Source organism: Myotis brandtii, unplaced genomic scaffold, assembly GCF_000412655.1.
Source record: "Myotis brandtii unplaced genomic scaffold, ASM41265v1 scaffold225, whole genome shotgun sequence".
In the NCBI taxonomy this organism is placed as follows: domain Eukaryota; kingdom Metazoa; phylum Chordata; class Mammalia; order Chiroptera; family Vespertilionidae; genus Myotis; species Myotis brandtii.
The window spans coordinates 2,248,478-2,266,303 of record NW_005358435.1 but is presented as its reverse complement, the minus strand read 5'-3'; positions in this window follow the sequence as shown (position 1 = coordinate 2,266,303).

Genomic DNA, 17,826 nt, shown 5'->3' with positions numbered 1-17,826 from the left:
GAGGTAATCAACCAGGGACTGTCCCCGGGCCCTGGGAGGTCTGACAGAGGGCTTGCCGCAGAGGTGAGCCCCCACTGTGGGCCACCTAAGAAGAAGCTGGGAGTCAGAATTCGGGTTCCAGAGCCTCCAGTGTCCCCGTTTTTGACCTTGGGAAAGGGAGGCAACTCAGACTTTCCAAGAAGGGGCTTGGTTTTCTCAGCTAAATTAACAAAGTGCATCATCTGCTCAGTGTCTCTCTCCCCTTTGCACAACTCAAAACAAGGCAGCATCACGGGGTGGGGGCACCCCAATTAATGACCAGCATCGTCCGAGAGCTCCCTCCCTTTGTCTGGAAGCTCGCTGCCTCTGGGAGGGAACTCTGCCAGGGGCCCTACTTCTGGTCCTGCTGTGTCCTTGGGGGCGGGGGCAGGGACTCCCACTTCGCTGGGCACTGGAGCCCCCGGATATCTTCGGTTCCTGGTTTTGCATGTTCTTTCATCTTGCTCCTAGTCCGTTCAGGATGCCGTCACAAATGCACTTTGCACCGAGGGGCTTAAACCAGACATTTGTTTCTCACAGGCCTGGAGGCCGAAAGTCCAAGATCAAGGTGCAGCCACTTCATTGTCAGGGGAGGGGCCGCTTCGAGTCCACGCATGGCTGTCTTCTCACTGTGGCCTCACATGGCGGAAGGGGCAAGGGGGGGGGCCCTTTTACAAGGACACTGATTCCATTTATCATCACGAACTAATCACTTCCCAAAGGCATCACCTCCTGACACCATCACATTGGGGATTAGCATTTAGTGTAAAATTTGGAAGGACACAAATATTCAGTTCACAACGCCTTCGAAGCCATCGCCCTTTCTTTGCTCCTGGAGGACACCCGCGTCCCACGCTGGTTTACCCTGTGCACAGAGGGCCAGGTGAGCACGTCTGAGGCTGCCTCTCTTCCCATCCTGCTCCTGCAGGAACCCCGGCCAGGAAGCACAGGTGGGGCTCTCTGCCTTCTAGGAAGAGGAGCTACAAAATGTCGGAAGGAAAACCCCCCACAAATACTAGTAAGTTTTTCAAAAAATTTATTCTGTCCTCAATAAAGGCTCTGAGAAGTCCTGCAATAAAGAAATGGGCCCAGCTTTCTTTAACCCAGTTCTTCTAAGCTTCTTTTACCAGGAGGCCTTGCCTCTAACACCTCATCATTTCCTCAGGGTTGTGCCAAATACACTGGAAAATACCAGCCTGGCCCTATTCCTGTGTTAGCTGATAAACGAGGAGACTTGGTACCAGAGACATAAAGACTTTCACACCGTGTTCCTTACCCACAATCCCACCCAGCAATGAGGCAGGACTTCAACGTCTATCATCTGGGAGACACGTTCCTAAAAAGAGGGAAGCAAATCAAATTTCTTTTCAGGCAAGCCACATTTTTTGCTCGTTCAAAGGAGCTCACTGTTTGGAGTCTCCTTTCAATGATTTCTCTAAAGCAATGATCCCGGCCTCCCCGGCCCCCAGAGGATCATTTGTGTACCTCGATCTCATGGTCCAGCGTTTGGCTGCGAAGTGTCACAGGGACTTTGGCTCAGAATTGGGACCTGGCAGCGCCCAGCCTCTGAGCCCCGTTTTCCCTGTGAAGACCCACGAGTGGCCCGGCCGGGCCTCCCCTGCACGGGTGTCAGCCCGCAGGCCGTGCCCGTGGCTCTCCAGATGTGACCTGTTGATAACGTTCCAGGAGACAGAGTGGGACAGGTGAAGGCATGCCCTGTCTCGGCCTCCCTGAGAGGAACTTTGACGGGGGAGGGAGGGACGAAAGTAGAGTTTATTGAGGCTGTTCCAAGCCAGAAATGTGAGAGGCGCTGGTTTTTAAAATTATATTTAATCTTTATAATACATGCCCAGGGCATACGATTTATACAAAAATGTAAATGGGGGGGGGTGTCTCCTTCCCATGTCTGTGTCCTGTTGGTCATTAACCTCCCAGCAGGTGACCAGCACATCTTCTTGTGCCCCTCTCCTGACATCTATACATAGACTAGTGGCCAGGTGCACGAATTCATGCACATTGAAAGGAAATTACTTAAAAGAAGTATTTTAATATCGCTATCCATGCTTTCTCTACAATAGAAGTGTCAGAGATGAAAGGAAATTAGTAAAATGTACATGAAAATAATATATAAATTGCTTAATAAATAAACAATAACATTATGATATAACAACAAATATTTTCCATGTAATTTTTACTGCCAAAATCTTTGTTTATCATTAATTTTTAAAAATATGCCCGGTATTCTGGAAAATTTATATCGTTTGGACAAACTTTGCCTTTGCTACAACATCGAGTCATTTTTCCATCAGATGGTTTTTCATCGGAGAAATTTAGGGATAGGCAAAATTGACATGTAACAGTCACTCCACTACAGCTGTGTTTGATAACTGCATCCTCATTTATCTCATTTTCCCTATGAAGGCAGTTCCTACCAGTATTGGTAGTTCTTGTCGGTGACTGTTCTTCCACAATTTTGGCTTCAGAATGTCAACAAAAATGTGACGTCATTACCTGGCGCCCACAGCAGGCTGGGCTGGGCTGTGGGCCGCATTTTGTGCCATGGGGTCTTGGCAGCGTCAGCTGCGATTTGGTGGGCTGTCGCTCTGGGGTGGTGGTGGGGCCTGTGTCCCACTTGGGGGATGCCGAGTGTTGCTTTGTCGGCGCCAGGTCCGTGGTGCCGTTTCTCTGTGCGCATCATGACAGCTCCTGCATTGAGCATCTGCCCCCCTTGTGGTCAATGTGTGTCATAGCAACTGGTTGGACAGTGGGAAGGACACTTAGCATATTAGCCTTTTATATATATAGACTAGAGGCCCGGTGCATGAAATTTGTGCACTGGAGGGGGGGGGTCCCTCAGCCCATCCTGCACCCTCTCGCAATCTGGGACCCCTTGGGATTTAGGGATTGGGCCTAAGCCAGCAGTCGGACATCTCTCTCACAATCTGGGACCGCTGGTTCATAATCGCTCGTGTGCCTGCCTGCCTGATCACCCCTAACCACTCTACCTGCCTGTTTGATCACCCCTAACTGCCTCTGCTTGCCAGCCTGATCGCCCCCTAACTGGTCCCCTGCCAGCCTGGTTGCCCCCTAACTGGTCCCCTGCTGGCCTGGTCACCCCCTAACTGTCTGGAAGGAAGTCGGATGTCCGGAAGATGTACGGTTGACCTGGTCTAATTAGCATATTACCCTTTTATTAGTATAGATAAGCAAGTATGCAAATAAGGGGATCACAAAAGCCAGCTTGCTATACACACTGTTCTGTGCCCTGACTTTTTTGCTCTGAGATTATTCTGCTTCTGTGCACTTAGGACTGACTATACACTTAAGCACTTTTTACCTGTTGCATAAAGTTCACTGGATGGATGGGCCACGATTCATTGAATTGATTCTCTATGAATAGAGTTTTTAAATTGTTTCTATTCTTTTTATTCTAGGTCAGTGGTTCGCAACTGGGGTGATTTTGTGCTTTGTCCCCCAGAAGACATTTGGCGATGTTTGGGGAGATTTCTGGTGGTTACATCTGGGGGTGGTGCTGGCTTGTAGTGGGTAGAGGCTGGGGTGCTGGTAAATGCCTCACGATACACAGGGCAGCCCAAGATCCAGCCCAGGATGTCAGTGGTGCTGAGGCTGAGAAGTCCCGAGCTGGGATCATCTCTAGTGTGTAGAGTGGGTGTGGGGAGTCAGGGAGAGTGAAGCTTCAAGTCCAAGAGCACAGGACTGGGCAAATGCTCACACCACACCATGAAAATGTTTCCCTTTACAGAAGGGAGGGGCCGGCTCCCCAGTTTATACCCCCTCAGAGCCTCAAGGAGACGTGTCTGGAAGGAACCACCACCTTGAGCGGGGAGTGAGGGCTCCTCTTATCCCTCTTAGGCTATTTGTCCCCTTGATTCTGCCTAGAAGCTCCAGAAGAGTGGGTAGGAGATGCAATTACCCTCAACACACCCAGTGCAGTCATTAAAAGGAATCCCAAAGCTTTTAATTACTTGTGTATTAGCATGTTATGAATGGGGAAGCTGAGTTTCCTATACAATCACAGAGGCATCAGAGGAAATGCCTATTTTTACCACTAATTAAGAGAATATTATGGAATAGTTAGAGAATTAATTGCACTTCAGTGCATCTTTAGAAGAAAGACAATTGGATAAAGATTGCCTCTTCCCTCCCACATCACAATATTTGCAAGCAGATGGCACGATTCTGGCTGAGGAAGTGTGGTGGTATCAACATAAACCATCTCCTCCCTCCCAAGCCTTTAATCCATTAATTGGCCTCCTCTGTGCGGGATATTATTATTATTATTGACATCTCACAGCACTTTAGGTTTTCAAACTCGTCCACGTGCACTGCCACGTGGAGTCCTGTGGGATGGCCAGGATGCTATCGCCCTTGCTTATGGGGGAGGAACAGCTGGGAGAGACTTAGGGAGATCTTGGCGCAGGTCAGCAGCTCAACACGGTGCAGCCAGGATGTGTGCAGAGCGTTCACCTGGGGAGGGGATGACATGATGAAGCAAGAGCAGAACCTGGTGGTTGGGAAGACCTGGTTCACATCCCAGCTCTGTCCCTCTTGGGTGGTTGAACTTATTTCTTTGAACCTGTTTCCTCATCTGTAGAAGAAGCTCTCTTGATTGTATGCAGAGCTCCACACGTGCGCATACATTGGTTCCAGATGCCGTGGCTTCCTCGGCCATAGTATTCGGTGCCTCCTCAGCTGCTTGCTTCTAAGCCCATGTTTGGTCACCCCAGTCACCAGAGTTTTCTGTTCTCATGACCACCGGTCAGGCCAGCAACTAAGGGGGGATGGCTCCTGCCCTTTGCATGTGCTCCAAGGGGGGCTCACTACCGTGGGCTGCTGGGACCCCAACATGGCCCTGTGCTGGGTGAGATGGCTCTCATTACACCTTCAGTCTGTTCCTCGTCAGGATGAGCACACGTGGTCAAGGTCACTGGCTAAGGTGGCATGCAGTCCTGGGCCTCACCCAGTACCAAGAATCACTCCTTCCTTTCAAATCCGAGGCTCAGTTGCCGAGTTAGATTCCATCCTGGAGGTAACTCTCCCAGGAGCCAGCCCCGGGGGATGGTGCTTCTGGTCCGCCCAGCTTCCCTTCCTCTTTGCTTTGCTAATTGAACCTTAGTTTCACTTTGGGGAACTACCTGTTCTCCACTCTCAGCTCCCGTGGTGCAAGAGGGACTGACTCGAGACCCTTGGTGCCAAGAGTAGACGTGTGACCAGAGCTGGCCAATGAGAATGCTTATTCCCCTGGCCACAGATTTGACTTAAGAATTGGCATTCGACCAAGTCAGGCCAATTAGAGCCAATCCCGGGACTTTTGAGGGAATTCCTAGAAAAGAGATGATCTTTCTGTTGTGGTTGCCCAGCCGGTAGATGCACACCTCGGATTGCCAAGGCTGTTTGGCAAGGACACAGGGATGCCCTCTGAGAATGAAGCCAACACAGAGGATGGCAGAGACCCTGTTGAGCACCCTGATCCATCTGTGCCTGAAGATCACCAGTTTGAGTTGAGTTTCCATCATTTGCAACCAAATGAGTCCTGGTTGATTCAGGGTCCCATGTCTGCCCCAGGCATTTAAACTCCTATCAATCCCTTCCCTTCGGTTCCACCAGAACTGCCGAAATTGCTGGAATTCCATGAATGGACTGACTTCAAGTTCTTCTCATGGGCATATAAGAACATAGGTACTTTCCTGAGGGTTTGGAGAGAGAAGAAATTTCCCATGCTGAATCTCTCAGGCCTGGCCGAGACGCTGCCTTACATTTTATTAGGCTTCTTTCCCTCACTTATTTTCCAAGGCCGTCTTTGAAACTGGCCATTTCAACAGGAAATGACATAGATTATTTTTTTCATGACGGCTGCCCTTCTGTAACCCAGCAGATATCTAATTAAAAATTTTATTACCTCCTACACTTAACATAGAAATTCATCTATTGTGGCAGCATAAGGACCCATCTTTGAAACTCCCCATTTGTTCCCCAGTTGAGATTCCTATCATTAGCCAAAATCCCAGCGTCTCTTCCCTCAGCATCTCTGGATAGCGCAGGTGATAATTTTATAGTCCTGACCATGACCTCAGACAAAACCTCCTTATGACAAGTCTCTTGACCCGCCCCCCGCCTGCTCTGCCTCTCTCCTCTTTTGCTTCTTTGTGTCCTGCACAAACCCTCTCTCAGCACTTGGGACACTTGATGCTATGATTTGTTTACCTGTCTGTTTCCCTTCCTAAGTCCCAGGATAGCAAATCTATTTTCTTCATATGAGAGAGTATAGGTATTGGTATTGGTCTGGTTTCTATTCATGGCTATCTTCACACAACTTAGAGCAGTGCCTGGTACTAGTAGGTGCTCAATAAATACTCATTAAAGGCACCTCTGCATCCTACACGCATTGCTGAGGGCTCAGCTCTGTAGAGGGACACAGGACCTGTAAGAAGGAAGGGAGAGGGAAGTCGTTTCCAGTGCCCCCCCCCTCCCCATACCATGCTCAAGGCTCAACCATTGTTGACTACTCCGTCCTTTTGTCCAATCAGATACCAGCTGCCTTTCTGTTCATCCAATCAGGCACGAGCAGCTGCCTTTCTTTTCATTCATGCATCTCATGTGTCCCCCACACACTTATTGATACCTGTGCTGTGCCAGGTTTAAATGGATGACCATGTGCCAGGTATTCTGCACGAGGCTCCTTGAATCTTTACCACAGTTCCGGGAGAAAGGCATATTGCTCCCATTTCAGATGTGGAACCTAACATTCTGAGAGGTGAAAAAGCCAGAGATCGCCAGGTTGAAATAGTGGAGCTTGAATGAACTCTCCAATTGTCTTACATATGCATTTCACCTACCAGCTATTATAGCAGTTTCTGGAAAAAAGCAGGATTGGTGTCTTGCATTTTGAGGGAAAGACTGGGTGAGGCGCCTAGTAGGCTCTCAGCAGACAGACAGCTAGAACCTAGTCCTAGGGCATGTTGGTCTGGCTTTTTCCCCTGCAAGGAGGGCCCAGTCATCTCATCCTTACGGGAGGCAAAAATCCCTCTGTGGTTCCTGACGGATCTGTTTCTGAACCTTCTGGGCCCCTAGCAAACACTGTTACCGATCCCTGACTCCAGCATGGACACACAACCTAGACACATGCCCTGACCTGGAATCGGACCATGACCTCCTGGTTCATAGGTCTACGTTCAACCACTGAGCCATACCAGCTGGGCTGGAACGAAGTCCCTTTTAGCAAAGTTAACGTGAATGCAACATATCGACATTGCACATACATAACCGTACATGACAGTGCTAAATAATTCAGAGAGGAAGCTGGCAGCCCAGTGTATTTTTATAGTAAATAATTCAAGTGCTCGCTCTCGGTTTCCTCCCTGGTAGATCGGCATAGCTGCCTGCTGTGGAGAGAGAAGGAGGTGCCTGGGAAGAAAGCCGGTCAGGGCCATTGCAGCTAAAACATTCTCCCCCTGTGTGTGTACACAGTGCGGTGGGCAACGCCGTTTCCACTTCCCTTGGATTCAGGGCACAGCAGTTCATGCTTTCAGCATTTAGGCTCTTGTTACATATTTGAAAAATCAGGGGAAACAAGAAATCAATTTCTCCTGACATCTATCTAATGAAAGACTAGCACGTGTGCCATTGTGCTTGAGAGCTGTGAGCATCTTGAGCAGCACCAGCATCCTGGTCTGGGTTCTACCTTACTAGCTACACAACTCTGGCAAGTGCTGAAACCTTGTTGTGCCTCAGTTTCTTCATCTGTATAATGGGGCCAATCATAGTACCTATCTCGTATGATTGTCATGAGGACCAGAGGGGAGTATACATGTAAATGGTTTAGCACTGCCCAGAGTAAGTCAAACTTCTCCCTTTAGTAAGGAAGTCACTGAGGCTGAAAGAGGGAGGCAATAAGCCCAAGGGCACCCAGCTATAACTAGCAGAATGTGGCAGGGGTCAACTCCTCCGATTTCCATCTAAATGAACTTATGGCAGAAGGGAGCGACTGTGCCAGGGGAGCTGGGACATAGCTGACAGGCCTTTTGTAGCTAAAAAATTTTTTTGGAGTATTCAGTTTTGTCACACAGTTTATATTACTCTATGGTTTATTATCAAATAACATTAATTCCTTTTACTGAACACATTTATTTAAAAACACTTAAAAATTGATTTTAGAGAGAAAGGAAGGGAAGGAGAGAGAGAAAAAAACATTGATATGAGAGTGATACAGCGATCTGTTGTCTCTCATACTTGCCTGGACTGGGGATCAAACCCACAACCCAGGCATGTGCCCTGACTGGGAATCGAACCTGAAACCTTATGGTGCATGGCATAATGCTCCAACCAACTGAGCCACACCAGCCAGGGCATGGACACATATTTATTTAATCTCTTCCAGCTTAGGTACCGTCTCTGTGGCTATAGCTGTGAGCAAGACAGGCCAGGTTCCTGCTCTTATGGAGACAATAAGGCAACCAATTGACAGATCATTTTATATTATGGTAAGTAAAAAGGAAACCCTAAAGTAGGGGGCTAGAGCATGACTGGGAAACTACGGCCCGCGGGCCGGATCCGGCCCGTTTGAAATGAATAAAACTAAAAAAAAAAGACACCGTACCCTTTTATGTAATGATGTTTACTTTGAATTTATATTAGTTCACACAAACACTCCATCCATGCTTTTGTTCCGGCCCTCCGGTCCAGTTTAAGAACCCATTGTGGCCCTCGAGTCAAAAAGTTTGCCCACCCCTGGGCTAGAGCATGACTGGAAGCTCCTTCTACTGGGGGCCTGAGGTCAGGGAAGTCTTCAGTGTAGAAACGATATCTGAGCCAGGACATGACTTGTGAGAAGCTGGACATACGGTGATCTGGGCACAATAGAGAAAGGTCAGCATGTGCAAAGGCCCTGGGGTGGGCAAATTCAATTAATTTTCCTTCTCAAAATTTGGACTAATTTTCATGGTTGTATTTAATTTCTGTGGCTATTGTAACAAATGACTACAAGCTGGGTGGCTTAACACAACAGAAGTGGATTCTCTCACAGTTCTGGAGGCTGGAGTCTAAAACTGAGGGGTTAGCAGGGCCACGTCTGGAGGTCCTGGGGCGGAATCCGTTTTTTGCCTCTTCCGGCTCTGGTGGCTGCCAATATTCCTTGACTTGTAGGCGCATCACTCCAATTTCTGTCTCGATCCTCACATCACCTCTCCTCTGCCATCTGTTCAACCTGCCTCTGCCTCACTCTGTGGTTTTGTCATTAGATTTAGGGCTCACCCAGATCATTCGGAAGATGCTCCTCCTCTCAAAATCCTTAAATTACTCACATCTTTCACCATATAAAGCAATGCTCACAGGCTCCAGGAATTGGTCTGTGGGCATATCTTTAGGGGAGGGGGGCACCATTTAGCCCAATATATGGCTGAGGAACACATGCCAGTTCTAGACACTAAAAGCAACAACTGAGAGGCAAAACTTCGCCTCTGTTTTGAGTTGAGCTAAAGAAAAAAAAGAAAGAAAAAGAAAACGTCTCCAGTTGTGTTAGATATTTCTGACAACTTCGGCTTTAAAATATTCATAATTAGCTCCAAAGAAGCTGCTGGACACCGAAGTGCAGACTGAACTGGAGACGTGTAACTGCAAGTCCTCCTGGCTGGGCTTCCTCTCGTCTTGTTTTTATTTATTACAAGAGGCCAAGTGCATGAAATTTGTGCACTGGTAGGGTCCCTAGTGGCTGCCCACTGCCGGCTGGGGCCTCCCTCCCTTCCCCTGGCTGGCCCCGCCCCCTGGTCGAACTCCCAGACCAACTCCCGGTTGAGGGGACAATTTGCATACTATGCTTTTACTATATAGGATGTGGCTGACTCTGTGCAGGTCCTTGACTCCCCCCCTAGGAATTCTCCCTTAGTAAGTCTGGTCCAGGCCCAGGCATCTGCATTGTAAACAAGCATATTAGGTGATTCTGATTCAGATGTAGGCGCTCAGAGCCACGCCTGGAGAGATGCTGAGGGAAGGGGTGGGGAGCTCATGTTTAATTACTGGGCAGTAGGTGGGGGGGCACACTGCAGTAATATACGCATGTGCAACAAGGGCCAGGCTGCCGGGGGTTCTTCCCCCACATGATGCTTTTACTATATAGGATGTGGCTGACTCTGTGCCTTGGGCTTATTATGTGGCTGACTCTGTGCAGGTCCTTGACTCCCCCCCTAGGAATTCTCCTTTAGTAAGTCTGGTCCAGGCCCAGGCATCTGCATTTTATTTATTTATTTTTTTCATCTGCATTTTAAACAAGTATATTAGGTGATTCTGACTCAGATGCAGGCGCTCAGAGCCACACCTGGAGAGATGCTGACAGAAGTGGTGGGGAGCTCATGTTTAATCACTGGGCATGTGCAACAAGGGCCAGGCTGCCGGGGTTCTTCCCCCACATTGAGTGCCCATCTGGTGGAATGAGGCCTACACAGGCTTTGCAGGGCTGGGGAGAGCTTTGGGGAAGTGACCCACAACCGGAGACTCCGAGTCCAGTTCTAATTCAGGCTCTGGCCTCAGCTCTAAGTTTACTGGCCCTAAGGTCTTGGCAGGTCACTCCCTTCTCTGAGCTGAAGGCTCACCCCGTCCCCAGGGCCTGGAACCAGCCTGGCACGCACCAGGCCCTCAACAAGTATTTGTTGGCCACACGAAGAGCTGAATGAATGAGCTGCTTGGCCCCAGAGCTGAGGGCTGTGGCTGGTATTTCATCTATAAAATGGAAATAAAACACTTATAACCATTTATCACTGAGGTCAACTTTGTTAAGATTGAAAGGCAGGGTCGGAGCAGGCGGGCCCTGGAGGCCGGGCGAGGGCAGGAGTCTTATTCTAAGAGCAATTAACTCTAAGAGCCTCTGGAGGCTCTGAAGCGGGGCTGTGACAAGTTGGGGTCACCTCGTAATGGGGGGGGGGGTGGTGCCCGGCGGTGGGGGGTCTAACCAGGCAGGTCCCAGAATTGGTCCCAGCGTTGCCACCACATGTTCCCTTCCAGGCCCAGCCCTTCCTCTCGCCCTGTGGGTGGAGGATGGTTTATGCGAGAGCACTCCACACCCCATAAAAGTTAAGTGTATTTATACACAGTAGGCAGGCCTGGAGACCCACACTGGAGTGGTTACGGGAAGAAATGCAGCCCCTGGAAGAGCCCTCTCGGAACCAGTGACGAGTGGCCAGGGCTCCCGCTGGAGGGAAGGTGCCCCCTCGGTGGGGTCAGCTTGAGTTGAATTACTTCCAACTCGCGGTGGCCCCGAGCATGAGGTGAGCAGGTATTTCAGATGCAGCTGATGTCCGAGCCAGGGCGGCGGCATTTTCAGGCGAGTGGGGATAATTCATACCCCACAGAGCGCCTTCCCTGGCAAAGAGTGCGGGCTCTTTTGGAGATCGCCACGCAGGAGGTGGGGAAGAAAAACAGGAGACACCTCTAGAACGGATTTCGTGTCCCCAGCACCGGTCCAGGGCACGTACTTATACTCCCTGGTTTCATTCTGGCAACAGCCATGTGTGGCCGGGACAAATATTATCTCAGCCACAAGGAGTGTAATAATTCACCCAAGGTCATGGGGCAGAGGCCAGGGTTCACACGTGGGTATCTGGCTCTAGGTGCTATTACCACCGGACAAGGTTGGGGACCAGGGACGCCCCAGCCTGTCATTACAAAGATCCAGGCCACCCGAGTTTGCCCTGCTGGCCCAAATGCAGCTGGTCAGAGTTCACCTTGTCCTTGAGAAGGGACCCCCAGGACCATCTAGCGGCAGGACCTCATGTGGATGATCACATTGGATTCTCATGCCTGCTCTATGCAGCAAGGGCTGTGCTGTCCCCATTTTTCAGATGAGGAAACAGAGGCACAGAGCACCTGTGTACCTTGTCCACAGCCCCACAGCTGCTAGGAGGTGAAACCAGGCTGGACCCCAGGCTGACCAAAGCCTTCTCTGTTTTTCTGCAGCCTCCAAGGCTACATGCTTGTATTTCTGGGACCCTCAAAGCTGGTGCATCCTTGATCTCTTGATAGACATCTGGACCCAGAGAGGTTAAGCGCTCTGCCTGAGGTCACACAGCTGGTAACACAGGGAGAGGGGACTCACAGCCCCACAGCTGCTAGGAGGTGAAACCAGGCTGGACCCCAGGCTGACCAAAGCCTTCTCTGTTTTTCTGCAGCCTCCAGGCTACGTGCTTGTATTTCTGGGACCCTCAAAGCCGGCGCATCCTTGTTCTCTTGATAGGCATCTGGACCCAGAGAGGCTAAGCGCTCTGCCTGAGGCCACACAGCTGGTAACACAGGGAGAGGGGACTCGAATGCAGGCAGGTCCAAGCCCCACACCCATGCTCTTTCTTCCCTTCCACACTTCATTTCTAAGCAGACTGACTTGGTTGGTAATCATGAGGCATCTTTCCTTATAAAGTGGATTCCCCCCCACCCCCGTGTGTGTGTGTGTGTGTGTGTGTGTGTGTGTGTATCTGTGTGTGTGGTATGATGGTCTATGACCAGATCAAAACTTGGACTGGGGATCGGAGGGACTAAGTTCTAATCCAGGTCTGCCTCTCCCCTCAGAGTGACCACAGTTGGTCATGCTCCCCTCTGAGCCTCGGGAGGACAGCAAGCGCACCACCTCCAGGCTGGTTGTCAGGATGAAATAAATAGCCCACTAGGAAAGACTAGACTCCCAAAGGCAGGGGTTCGTATCTGTGTTCTCAGGATCCCAATCAGCACATGCCTGATGAATATCTCTGGAAGAAAGGGAGGAAGGAGAGAAGGGAGGAACCACATACACGGCGGCTATTAATATGATCTCATCCAGAAGAACAACGGGAGAAAGTAATTCTACCCACTTTGCAGGTGGAGAACTGAGTATCTGATGTGTAAAGGGAGGGTCGGCCAGAACAAGCCAGGTGCTCACTCAAAGGGAGTCTGCCTCTTTGTTCTTAACCATGATCTCTCTTTCTTTCTTTCTTTCTTTCTTTCTTTCTTTCTTTCTTTCTTTCTTTCTTTCTTTCTCTCTCTCTTTCTCTTTCTTTCTTTCTTTCTTTCTTTCTTTCTTTCTTTCTTTCTTTCTTTCTTTCTTTCTCTCTTTCTTTCTCTTTCTTTCTCTCTTTCTTTCCTTCTCTACCATAAAATGTCAGAATGTCCGCATGACAAAGCGCAGGATGAATGTCTAGGAGGAGGGCAGGGCGCTCTCCCGCTGGGCTCCCAGGACTGGCTGCCCGGAGCATCTGTGAGGCAGTGCGCCCCGCCCGCCCCGCCCCCGTGAGGAACAGTCTCTCCCAGCACAGCAGGAGCCTTGGCGATCCTCCACGATAGCACCTTGTCTTCCTGCCTCCCAGACACAGCGCTCGCAGGCCCAGGAGGCCACGCTGATGGAAGGCAAGATTGAAATGTCAACCTGGACGATGCCCCACCGGGCCCAGGACCTCATCAGGGCATTCTCACTGGGAGGGAACAGCTGTTGGACAAATTTCTAATTAATTTTTATCGCCTTACTTTCTAGAAGCTTAAAATATAGCGAGGCAAGACTCAGCTGGTATGAACCTGTTTGGTTTTAATATTAGTCGTTAAAATATTGACAACAGTTTTATCCCAAATCCTTGCGTGTCCTTCCTCCACCTGGGCCAGTCCCCTGGGGTCTCCCCTTATCCCACCAGGAAAGGGTTAACACCCAGCCCAGCAGGAGAGGCTGCACCAGCCCTGGAGTCATTGTCTCTTCTGATTGGTCAGCACCCAGGGGCTCCTGATTGTTCAATATTTTGAATATTACTCTGGAGGCAATGCAGACATACAACAATGAAACGAGCCACAGAGTAAGACTCTGCAGACTGTCATCGGGGCCAGAGTGAGCTGTAATGACCCCTCATCGATGAGCAGCAAGATTCTTCGGAAGATGCCCATCCTCACTCAGCGATGGGGCAGGAGCCTTCCTATCTCACCTGGACTCCTCCTGGCCTCATGCCTCCACCCCCAGCCCCCAGCCAGCCTGTCTTCTGCTGGTGGTCAGACAGACAAGTCTGGTCCCACCAGCCCCTGGCTTCTTGTTGTGCTCAGGGTCTGGGGAAAGATTGGAGCAATCACTGCACTTTACAGTTAAATATTTGTTGGAGGTTTTGGTCTCCCCCACGGGACCTCAGGCTCTACCAAGACTCCGGGGTCCAGCACAGTCCCTGGCACACAGTAGGAGCTCAATAGGTATTTGCCTACTAACAGAAAGAATGAATGGGCAAATGAGCATTCACTGTCTGTAAGAGCCTGGAAAGGAGCCAGGCTGCTTCCTGGGTGGGTGAGGATCTGTAGGCAGAGAAGAGACTGGCATTCAAGGCAGGGGGACAGCCAGGTAAAGGCCAGCAGGTGGGAGGTAGGTGGCTTCATCTGCCCTTGAGGGACCTTTAAGGAGGAAGACAATCCAAGGAAGGGGTTGAGAGCATGCATGGGGTTCAAGTTCAGGCTCCACCATTGCTAGCTGGTGATCTTGAGAGAGATATCACCTTTCTCTGCCTCAGTTCTCTCATCTTTCAAATGGGGACAATGATGGTATCTACCTTATAGAGCTGTTCTGAGCTCTCAGGTCTGATTGAAACAGGAAATGTACCATAAAAGTTTGCCAGTGTTTGATTCTAGGGAAAGAAATAACACTTGCCAAGTACTTTCTGTGCAGAACACGCTGAGCTGAAATTGTGTAACCCTTTCAGCAATAAGCAAGCTTTACCGTGCTTTCTTGGTTTGACAGAGAACTCTGACACCCACCCCTGGGGAGCCCACTGTCCCCAGGACCCCCATTGGGTGGGGCAGGTCCAGCACAGTAATGTTTAACCCTCGCTTAGGCGTCAGCATCCCCTGGAAGGCTGTTGTTAAATACCCAGATGTTTACCGTGCTTTCTTGGTTTGACAGAGAACTCTGACATCCACCCCTGGGGAGCCCACTGTCCCCAGGACCCCATTGGGTAGGGCAGGTCCAGCACAGTGATGTTTAACTCTCACTTAGGCGTCAGAATCCCCTGGAGGGCTGTTGTTAAATACCCAGACATGGGCTCCCTCAGCCAAATGAATCAGAATTTCTGGGAGTGAACTGAATGTCAGTATTTTTTGAGACTCCATGGATGATCCTAATAGGTAACCAAGTTGAGAACCACTGGTCAAAGGTTGGGTTTGAAGACCACATTGTTGTCTCAATGAATCTGGGAATGGGGCTGGGGGTGTGTGGGGAGGGCTGTGAGTCACCTCTCACCCTGAAGCAAAGCCAGGCAAGTAACTGTCCATAGAGGGGACTTGGAAGCCTGTTGCTACCCAGTGTGGGCATGCTCTGAAGGGTGGCTTCTCAGTGCTCAGCACTATTGCTTGGTGGGTCTATGAATCCCAGGCATCCTTCACTTTTTTTTTTTTTTTAGTGGTAAGTCATGTTGACAGCATGCATTTTTTAAAAAAAATATATCTTTATTGATTTCAGAGAGGAAGGGAGAGGGAAAGAGAGATACAAACATCAATGATGAGAGAGAATCATTGATTGGCTGCCTCCTGCACGTCCCCTACTGGGGAATCAAGCCTGCAACACAGGCATGGGCCCTTGACCGGAATCAAAACTGGGACCCTTCAGTCCGCAAGCTGATGCTCTATCCTCTGAGCCAAACCAGCTAGGGTGCATCCTTCACTTTTATGAGGTTACCTGTATCAGTCAGCAAACCTCACTTTCTTTTACTGTGGGGTGTAACAAAAGGGAACCTGATTCAGACAGGGATTCTCTCCAGGCCTGCCTGGGGGCTGACTATTCCTGGATCTTGGAAGAGTGTTGGGGCCCAAACCTGACTTTTCCCAGAACCCCTGGATTGCTGCTTCGCTTCCAAGCCCCTCCCAGGACAGTTTGCAAACAGAAGCCATTTCCCCAGGATAAACCAAGATGCCCAGTTATACTAATTTTCAGATGCACAGAGAATTATTTGTGTGGGACATACTTATAGTAAACTATTTGTTGTGATCTGAAATTCAAGTTTACCTGGATAGCCTGTAGTTTATCTGGCAACCTTACCCAGGGCCTCACTTTCTGGCTGATTCAGGGTTACTAGTGAGGACATTGGCACCAGACATACCCTTATTGGAACTAGGTCTGTCCCTTAGTGGTGACTGAGCTGCAAGCAACAACAGTACCTGCCTCTTGTGGTTTTATTAACTATAAAATAATGTATGTGAAGCATATACTAAGCTCTCAATAAATAGCAACTGTTATTAGGAAACAGAGTCAGAAACATATTTTCAATGTACAGCTTTATTTTTCTAATTCTAAGAGGCATACATGTTCATTATAGAAAATTAGAAAATGCAGACAGACCTAAGAAAGAAAAGAAAAGCCACCCATATTTCCACCATTCAAAGATAAGTCCTTTTAGCATTTTGGTGATTATTCTTCTAGGCCCCCTCCCCCCGAAATATCTATCTATCTATGCATAGAAAAATCAGTCTTGTATCATAGATATTTCCCCAAGTTGTTAGGTATTCTATGAAAATCTAATTTCCACTGTATGAATGTATGCAATCTCTTCCTGTTGACCAAACACGTTTTTGTTGCTATTATAAACAGTGCTGCAAGGAGCTATCTTTTATTAAAATCATGTTAGATCTTGGTCAGACTTTCGGAGGCCTCTCCCAAAGGGCGGTCTCCTGGCCACATTTCTGGTCGGCTGGCCCCCGCTTTTGCCAGGATGTCTCTGTCAACACCAGAGATGAATGGATTTCAGCCTTGACTGTGGGCCCAGGGCCGCTCAGGCCCCATTTGTCACTCTCTGCCTCTGGGAAGCAGAGCCTGCTCCAATGTTCAAACACATAATCTTTTTTTGATCAAAGGGGAATCTTTTTCTCTGGCCTCTAGACTCAGTCCGTTCTGTTCCCAGTCACATGTGTGACATCTCCATTTATTGCCCTTATCTTTCCTTTTTCATGGAATTGAAGGTGGAGGTAGGGGTGGGGTGGGTGGGGGGGAGGGCGGGAACTCCCAAGATCCTGAAGTCTTCAGGCCCTTAGCAGTCCTCCTTTGGGATGGGACATCACTCCTTGATTCTGCTAGGACACAGAGAGCCTTAAGTTTCCTGGTGTGTCTGCCTTTTATCTGGGTTTGCTTCCTAATCCATGTGGATAAAGCCTCCTGACTTACTAGTATAAGCAACAAGCAACAAACTCATGGCTTCGTCCATTCTTAGGATTGTGCCCCTGGAATCCTTGGGGAGAACCACCTCTTTATAGGAGGTGAGTGTTCGTCTACTTTTGGGCTGTCCTGGCTTGAGAGGCCTCATGGACTTTTGAGAACCCCGTGGCTATTTGTGGGGAAGCAGGACTGAATCCTAGGCCAATCTCACGTAGGAACATTATCCCAGAACTCAGTGGCAGCAATCGTGGGAGAAAGGGTTTTCCAGATACAAGCACAGGGACAGAGAAGAGCACTCGGGCAGAAGTGAGACACACTAAACAATTCTGCCCTGGTGTGTGTGTGTGTGTGTGTTTGTGTGTGTGTGTGCGCGTGCGTGTGTGTTTTAATGCTTTGGCATCTTAACCTCAGAACATAGTTTGGTTTTATAAAATAGTTTCAGTCCAGAGGGCAGACCACATAAAAGTGTCCAAACAAGTCCTCATGACTAGTCGTGAGCTATTATTTATTAAGCTCCAAGTCCTATTTGGATTTTTTACATGAGAAACACTGAGGACATACAGGCCTTGTCAAATGTTCACACGAAACACCTGCAGGTCTTGTTTAGCCAGAAGTTCTTTTTCTTTTTCTTTTTAAAAAAAATATATTTTATTGATTTTTTTACAGAGAGG